Source organism: Myotis nattereri (genome assembly GCF_964212035.1).
Source record: "Myotis nattereri genome assembly, chromosome: 1".
Lineage (NCBI taxonomy): Eukaryota > Metazoa > Chordata > Mammalia > Chiroptera > Vespertilionidae > Myotis > Myotis nattereri.
This window is the reverse complement of record NC_138075.1, coordinates 96790504-96799932: the sequence shown is the minus strand read 5'-3', so window position 1 is coordinate 96799932 and position 9429 is coordinate 96790504.

Sequence of the window (9429 nt, the reverse complement as noted above, 5' to 3'; positions counted from 1 at the left end):
AACAAGTTCACTCCTACCTAATAGAAATATGTACCTAAATTTACCAAAATAAATCTACACGAATGTTTATAGTAGCATTATTCGTCATAGCCCCCAAATGGAAAACAATCCAAATGTTCACCAACAGTAGGATTGACTATAATGATGCAATAGTGATACATAGCAATAAAAAAGAATCAGGTGCTGCTATATGTAGCAGGATGGATGAATCTCACAAACACAATATTGAACAACAACAAAAACAACTGTGTAACTATGATTCCATTTATTTAAATTTCAAAAATAGGCAGAAATCAGAAGAATGTTTATCTTTAGGTCTCCTTTAATACGTATATATTTTTTGTCTTGATCAGAGTGTTGGTTACACAATTACATTTCCTTTGTAAATGTTTGTTGAATTCCATATCTATGATTTATGAAATTTTCTGTTATATTTTAACTAGAGACCTGATGCACGAAATTCGTGCAAGAATAGGCCTTCCTTCCCCCCGGCTGTCGGCACCGACTTCCCTCTGGCACCCAGGACCCGGGCTTCACTTGCATCCCAGATTCATCCAGAAAGTCGTCCGGAAGGACATCAGGTCTAATTAGCATATTATGCTTTTATTATTATAGATAAAAATATTTAGAAAAAACAACATCCATTTATAATAAAATCTTTTATACAAGAATAAAAGAATATTGTTAAAATATGAAAAAGAATAACTATCTCAAACTCCACCCATCTACATATATAAAAGCTAAGTGACCAGAACACTGGAATGACTGGAACAACCAGAGTAACTGGTCGCTATGATGTGCACTGCAGCCGGCCAACAGCCCAATTGAGGGCCAGCTGGCCAACCTCCTGCAGCCCCTCCCTCTGGCCCTGCCCTGCTCCCAATCACCCCCTCCCAATTGGGGGTGGGGCTGGCTGGCCAACTGCCTGCAGCCCCTCTCGCTGGCTGGCCCTGCCCCTGATTGGCCCTCCACACCCTGATTTTGGGCGGGGCCATCTGGCCAACCTCCTGTGACCCCTCCCCTCAACTGGCCTGGCCTGATCAGCCCTCATCGGGGCAGGCTGGCCAGACTCACCTATGCACGAATTTGTGCACCAGGCCTCTAGTTATTACATATAATATTTAAACACTAAAAGTGAGCTCATTACCATGGAAAATACAAGAGAGATCACTATCACCTTTGTCATTAAAAACTGTTCTGGAAATGTCAGTCAGTGTTATAAGGTAAGAGAAATAAATAAAATATAATATCAGAAAGGGGTCAGTGAATTTCCATTATTTGGAAATAATAATTGTATACCTGGAAATCCAAGTGATACATATGGATAATTAATTTTCAAACTTGAATCTTAGCCCTGGCTCATGTGGTTCAATGATTAGAGTGGGTCTCAATTCCGGGTCAAAGGCACATACCTGGGTTGCAGGTGTGATGCCAGCTCTGATCAAGGCACCTGCAGGAGACAACCAATCAATGTGTTTCTGTCACATCGGTCTCTGGTCTCTCTCTCTCTCCTCCTCCTCCTCCTACTTCTCCTCCTCCTCCTCCTCCTCCTCCTCCTCCTCCTCCTCCTCCTCCTCCTCCTCTCTTCTGCTCCCTCCTTCCCTTCCACTCTCACTAAAAGCAATGGAGAAAATATCTTTGGGTGAGGATAAATAAATAAATAAATAAAAATTGAGCAGAGAGAGAAGTTGATCTGCAATGCCATTCCAAATAAGGCATCAGCCGACCCCTTGAAGTTTCTATTTTGCATCCTCACCAGCAATGATGACAATTTCTTTTTTTCAAAGTGATGAGTGAGTTTTATTGCAATTTACAATGTATATTGACACTGTGAACTCAGTTTTGTCATGTTAATATTTGTAAACATATTTCTCTTCTTTCATGTGTGTTAGTTACTGGAGAGATGATTTCAACTATACTGAGTTTTCTTTGAAATACACATAGAAACACTTAATAAAAATAGAATTAAATGCTAGGAAATATAATTTCTTACAAAGCTTTTTAAAAAATTCTTTATTGTTTAAAGTATTACATATGTCTCCTTTCCCCCCACTGACTTCTTCCCAGCTGTTCCCACTGCCCAGCACATGCCCTCAACCCCCTACTGTCTGTGTCCATGGGTTATGCTTATATGTATGCATACAAGTCCTGTGGTTGCTCTCTTGTCTCCCTCCTATCCCCCACCTTCCCTCTGAGGTTGGATAGTCTGTTTGATGCTTCTCTGTCTCTGGATCTAATTTTTTTCATCAGTTTATGTTGTTCATTAAATTCCACAAATGAGTGACAGCATGTGATATTTCTCTTTCTCCGACTGGCTTATTTCACTTAGCAAAATGTTCTCTAGGTCTATCCATGCTGTTGCAAATGGTAAAGGTTCATTCTTTTTTTACAGTAGTGTAGTATTCCATTGTGTAGATGTACCACAGCTTTTTAATCCACTCATCTGCTGATGGGCACTTAGGCTGTTTCCAAATCTTAGCTATTGTAAAGACAATTTCTATTGCTCCACATCCTTGTCAGCATTTGGTGTTGTCAGTGTTCTGGATTTTGGCCATTCTAATTAGTGTGTAGTGGTATCTCATTGTTGTTTTAATTTTAATTCCCCTGATGACAGATGATGCCGAGCATCTTTTCATATACTTATTTTCCATCTGTATATCTTCTTTGGTGAGGGGATTCTTAAGGTCTTTGACCCATGTTGTAAATCAGGTTGTTCTCTTATTGTTAATTTTTATGAGTTCTTTGTATGCTTTGAATAACAGTTCTTTATCAGATGTGTATTTTGCAAATAGTTTCTCCCAGTCGCTTAGAAGTTTTTTTAAACTTTAATGAAGTATAGTTTGTCAGTTGTTGCATTCATCATGCCTTGGTGACATATCTAAAAAGTTATTGCCATACCTCAAGGTCATCTAGGTTTTTTCCTATGTAATCTTCTAATAGTTTTATAGATAAAAGTTTTACATTTAGGCATATGACCCATTTTTAATTAATTTTTATGAGGGATGTAAGGTCTATGTCTAACTTCACTTTTTTGGTTTTTTTTTTTTTGCATATCAATGTCCACTTGTTCCAGTACCATTTTTTTTTAAAGAGTTTCTTTTCTACATTGTATTGCTACTTTGTCAAATATCAGTTGGCTTTATCTGTGTGAGTCTATTCTCTACCATTGTTGAATTTGCATATTCTTCTTCAACACCACTCTGTCTTAATTACTGTGGCTTTAAAGTAAGTCTTGAAGTTGGGAGTACCAGAACTCTAATTTTGTTCTTCCAGATTGTACTGGCTATTCAGGACCTTTTTTCTCTCCCAATATTTGGAATCAGTTTGTTGAGATCCACAAATTAACTTGCTGGGATTTTGATTGAGATTGTGTTGAATCTGTAGATAAAGTTGGGAATAACTGAGATCTTAACAATATTGAGTCTTTCCATCCAGGAGTATAGAAAATCTCTCCATTTATTTAGTTCTTTCATCAGAGTTTTGTAATTTTCATATATTGATCTTGTACATATTTTGTTAGATTTATACATAAATATTTCTTTTTGGGGGGAGTTCCTAGCTAATTTTTATGCCAAAATAAAGTGCCAATGGATACAAGAGTTAAACATACAAAAAATGCTAATAGCAGAATAATACTGTAATACTAATAGCCAAAGAGATGGATGAATCTCTTTACAATTTTTTCACTATCTATGTACCAGGTACTATTATTGCAAGTGCTTTATATATAACTAGAGGCCCAGTGTATGAAATGCGTGCACTGGGGAGACAAAGGTGAACAAAAGAACAGAAGCCCTCAAGGTCTCCACCTTCATGACAGTTAGAGTTCATTACCAGAGTAAAGGGAGGGCAGACATGAGTGTCCCTCAGCCCAACCTGCACCCTCTCCAATCTTGGACTCCTCGAGGGATGTCCGACTGGGATGATCCCACAGGGATTGGGCGTAAACCGGCAGTTGGACATTCCTCTCACAATCCAGGACTGCTGGCTCCCAACCACTCATCTGCCTGCCTGCCTGATTGCCCCTAACTGCTTCTGCATGCCAGTCTGATGATGCCCTAACCCACCCGTGGGCAAACTACGGCCCGTGGGCCGGATCCGGCCCATTTGAAATGAATAAAACTATTGAAAAAAAAGACCGTACCCTTTTATGTAATGATGTTTACTTTGAATTTATATTAGTTCACACAAACACTCCATCCATGCTTTTGTTCCGGCCCTCCGGTCCAGTTTGAGAACCCACTGTGGCCCTCGAGTCAAAAAGTTTGCCCACCCCTGCCCTAACCACTCTCTGCCAGCCTGATCACCACCTAACTGCTCCCCTGCTGGCCCGATCGCCCCCAACTGCCCTCCCCTACTGGCCTGGTCTTCCCTAACTGTCCTCCCCTGTAGGCCTGGTTCCCCCTCCCATCAACTGCCCTCCCTCCACTGCAGGCCCAGTCACCCCCAACTGCCCTCCCCTGCAGTCCTGGTTACCCCTAATTGCCCTCCCCTGCTGGCCTGGTCACCCCAAACTGCCCTCCCCTGCCGGCCATCTTGTGGTGACCATGTTTTGATTTTTTTTCATAAAAGACTTTCCTGATTAAGAAGCAGTATGTTGTCCTGGCTGGTGGCTCAGTTGGCTGTGTGTCATCCTGTGCACTGTGCACATCCTGATCACATGGGGGTGGCCATCTTGTGTGAGGGTATGATGGTCAATTTGCATATTACCTCTTTATTATATAGGATAACTATTTTATTTTATTTTATTTATTTATTTTTTAAATATATTTTATTGATTTTTTACAGAGAGGAAGGGAGAGAGATAGAGAGTTAGAAACATCAATGAGAGAGAAACATCAATCAGCTGCCTCCTGCACATCTCCTACTGGGGATATGCCCGCAACCCAGGTACATGCCCTTGACCGTAATTGAACCTGGGACCTTTCAGTCCTCAGTCCTACGCTCTATCCACTGAGCCAAACCGGTTTCAGCAGGATAACTATTTTAATCTTCCAACAACACTAAGAAATAGGTTATTATAATGATCAGTATCTATTATAATTTACAGAGATGAAACTGAAGTTAGATAGGTTAAGTGTCTTCTTCAAGATTGCAGATCTAGTAAGCAGAAGAGATAAGATTGGAATCTCAGCAGTTTGGCTCCAGACTTCGTGCTCTGAGCTTTACTACTTCTATGCTGACCAAATATATGCAACCCCCTTCAATATACCCTGTGTAGATGCACAGATACTATTTAAGCTTCCAAGTTTAAAAATATTATAGAAGAAGTAAAAAATATATAAAATACAACCAGGAAGATATTTGAAACATATTTTATAGACAAGGTACTGAATTTTTAAATATACAAATAGATCATAAAAATCACTAAGAAATGGATGAAAGGAGGGAAAGAAAGAATAAAGGAAGGAGGGAAGGAAGGAAGGAAGGAAAAGGAAGGAAGGAAGGAAAGAAAGAAGGACACAAACAAATAGTTCACTGAAGAGAAATACCAGTGGCCAATAAGCTTATGCACAATGTCACTCACTTTAAAATTACACCAATACTACTTAAAACAATGATACATTATTTTTTACCTAGTATATTGTTAAGTATTAAAAAGTTTAGTAATACTCAGTGTTTTGACCAAGTTATGAAAAAAACAGACATTCATGCCCTACTGTTGGAAGTGTAAATTGGTAGAACTTTTTGTTGTTGTTTATTAATCCTCACCCAAGGATATTTTTTCTATTGCTTTTTAGAGAGAGTGGAAGTGAGGAGAGAGAGAGAGAGAGAGAGAGAGAGAGAGAGAGAGAGAGAGAGAGAGAGAAACAGCAATGTGAGAGAGACATATCACTCCCGTACTTGCCTATCTGGGGCCTAGGATGATCAAACTGCAACCCAGGTACATGCCCTTGACCAGGAATTGAACCCTTGACTTTTAGGTATGAGAGACAATGCTCTACCCCTGAGCTAAACTGGCAAAAGCTAAATTGGAAGAACTTTTAAACAGTAATTTAGCAGTGTCCATCAAAAACATTAATGTACCTATCATTTGAGCCATTAATTCCACTGCTAGGTATTTATTTCCCAGGCTATAAATAGCCTGAAACACGTATGCACAAGATTGTTCACTACAGCAATGATTGTTCACTATAGCAGTGCTATTCAAATATGGAATGCACAAGGATAACAGTTCACCAATTGCTTGTTATTAGTCTGTGAGGAGTTAAAGGGCCAGAATGTAAATCAACTACACTTCTAAGAGCACAGTGAGTTCAAGTAGCAATTTTTTTTCATAGAAGACTTTCCTGATTAAGAAGCAGTATGTTGTCCTGGCTGGTGGCTCAGTTGGCTGTGTGTCATCCTGTGCACTGAAAGGTTGCTGATTTGATTCCCAGTCACATGTCCAGGTTTCGGGTTTGATCCCTGGTACAGGGCATGCAGGAGGCAGCTGATCTAAATTCTGCTCTCACATCAATGTTTATCTCCCCTTCTCTCCTTTCTTTCTCTCTCTAAATATTAATAGAATTTTTTTTTTAAAGAAAGTAGTATATTGATTTATATTCCGGTGCAAGCTCCTTATCTCAGTGTGAAACAACACTTTGAATAGCATAGTTTACAATAACTAATAATTGGAAATAACCCAAAAGTCTATCAAGTGGGTATCTACTAAAAAATTAAAATAGATTAAAAATAAAATCCTATGCTCTCACTCATATGTGGAATCTAATGAACAAAATAAATTGAACAAAATATATCCAGAGACATAGAAGCATGGAGCAGGCTGCCAAATCTCAGAAGGAAAGTGGTGGGTGGGTGGGTGGGTGGATGGAAAGAGATCAACCAAAGAATTCTTATGCATATATGCCTAATCCATGGACACAGATAATAGGGTGGTGAAGGCCTGGGGATGGAGGGGGCAGGGCAGTGTGGATTAGAAGGGATCAGTGGGGGAAAGAAGGAGACATATGTAATACTTTCAACAATAAAGATTTAAAAATCGATATATATAAAAGGCTAATATGCAAAGTGTTCCCTCAGGAGTTCGACCGGGAGTTCAATCACTTGCTATGATATGCGCTGATAATCAGGGGGCAGTGCAGAATGAAGGAAGGCCCCGGCTGGCAGCCAGAAGACCCCTATTGGCCCTGATCTCTGGCCAGGTCTAGGGACCCTACCTGTGCACGAATTTCATGCACCGGGCCTCTAGCAAATACATAAAAACAAATAAAATCATATGCATTCATTTAATAATGAGATATGCATATCTACATATATATACCACTTTTATATAATCATGACAGAATGGGAAAATATTGCAGAGAATTATAAATATAGTTAAAAGTGCAAGATGAAAAAGTATGAGTTTGCATATGCATAGGGTTTTTGGAAGTATACACAAGACATTGTTTGCCATGGTTATCTTTGGGCTATGGAACTTGGATCAGGGAAAGACAGGGCATAGAGATTTTTATCTTGTGCTCTGTTATACTGCTTACACTTTTATACAATCTAGCATAAGTTACATTAATACTTTTTAAAACCATAAATTAAAATTTAAAATTTTGTTTAAAAGTAATGAATACAAGTCAAATTGGACTCACTGCAGATCAAATTTCCAGAAACTGGCTTTGGGGTGAAATTTATTTCAGAAGACTTATTGAGACAATCTTTACATGAATTTCCATGGAGTCATTTGTGTAAAGATGTAAAAACACATGAGCATGTTTTTCCAAACTCAGAAATCTGGTTTTCTCATCTTAAAAAAAAATTTATTATGGGCAATATATACACCTCCCAAACCAAATGTTTAGTCCATCTCTAAGATACGTCTCGAAGCTAGAAAGTGGTGAAGTTAAGATATTTTACCTGCAGTGTGATGATCAGTTATCTAATTCTGATCATAACTGTTTCAAAGAAGTACAGGACCAAAGACGCCTTATGCTCAAAAAGGCCCAAAATGGTAGATCATAACATGTTTTTGACAAAATCGAGGGGTCCTATATGCTTCATGGAAACCACAATTTATATTGCCAAAAATTATGGGATATTAGACCTTTCAGAGCATCTGGAATACATTAATAATTGTTAACATTTGTACAGTACCATGCAGTGTGCAGAACACTTTTATATCTGTCTTACTTAATCTGCACATCTTTGGAGAGGTGGTTTCATAGATCAAATTTTATAGATGTAAACTGTAGGTACAGGAGAGTTATGTTTATGCCCCAAAGTCACTAAGGAGTACAGCGGCAATGCCAGGCTATGCCAGCCAAGTCCTGACCACCACTCTACACTGCCTTCCAAGGCATGGCCACCCTAAGCGCCCCAGACGGAAGAGTCTGATTGACTTGCTCTTATTTTCTGTGTTTGTTTGCATGATATTATGGCATTGAGCTGGCTGAGTTTAAAAGGAGACCATGGCTGTTGCCACTGTTTATTAAACATCGCTATTTGCAGTGGGCAGAGAATACAGATAGTGGCTTGAGTTCTCAGTCATCTTAAACAGGAGGATTGAGCAAGATGATTAGAGGGAAAAGCAGTTCTTGTTGATCTGAATGAAGGAAGCTCTTGCACATGCTGTGTTTTCTATTGCATGTCTGTTCTTCTCTTTGTCCTAGTTTATGCTTTTTCCAGAAAGTTCAAACTAATGATAAAATGATCTTCCTTGCAGGTTTTTCTAACTCTGATACCAACTTTCACTGTTTCGTTGCAGTCTCTCATGTCAGATATCTTTCCTTTTCCAAGGCTCTTTATTAAACTGCCCACATCTCATGTGCCATTTATATTTCTATTTTCTTGGATCTAAACCCTGTATTGAGGAATTATAATTATGTAATAATACCATTTATTGAGCACCTATTTAAAAATTCCAGGTACTGTGGCAGGCACTTTATATATTCTATATTATCTCTAAAGTTTGTAGCAAATTCTACACTTTGCAGATAAAGAAACTGAAGCCAAGAGGGACTGAGTCTGGATCTCACAGTAATGAGTGGCAGTGCTGGGATTCAACATAGACCTGTCTGGCCTCAAGGCCCAGGTTCTTGCCAGGACAAAGCACACAGAAATAATGCTTGTTGTATTAGCTACCGAAAGAAGGCATTTAATGAAAACGTTCATTTTACATGTATTTTAACAGAAGCACACTCTTTTCCTCAGCTCTGAAAAGGTGGGTTGGTGCTCTGAGGTGATGAAACCAAACGTAACACCAATGCGGTGCTCCCATATCATATCCCTTAGTAACTGAAGGAAAGTTACAGCATATAATGGGCCCTTCTGTTCTACTTCTTTCTCCACCTGGTCAACTCTCAAAGGAAAACAAAATTCATATGATCACTGAGGTCTAGAAATTAACTTTTATTTTAAATCTGTCAAGAACTCTTGGCAGTTATTAATTTTATTAAAATGATTACACATGGCAAAACAAAGCATAGAGGTAATTCT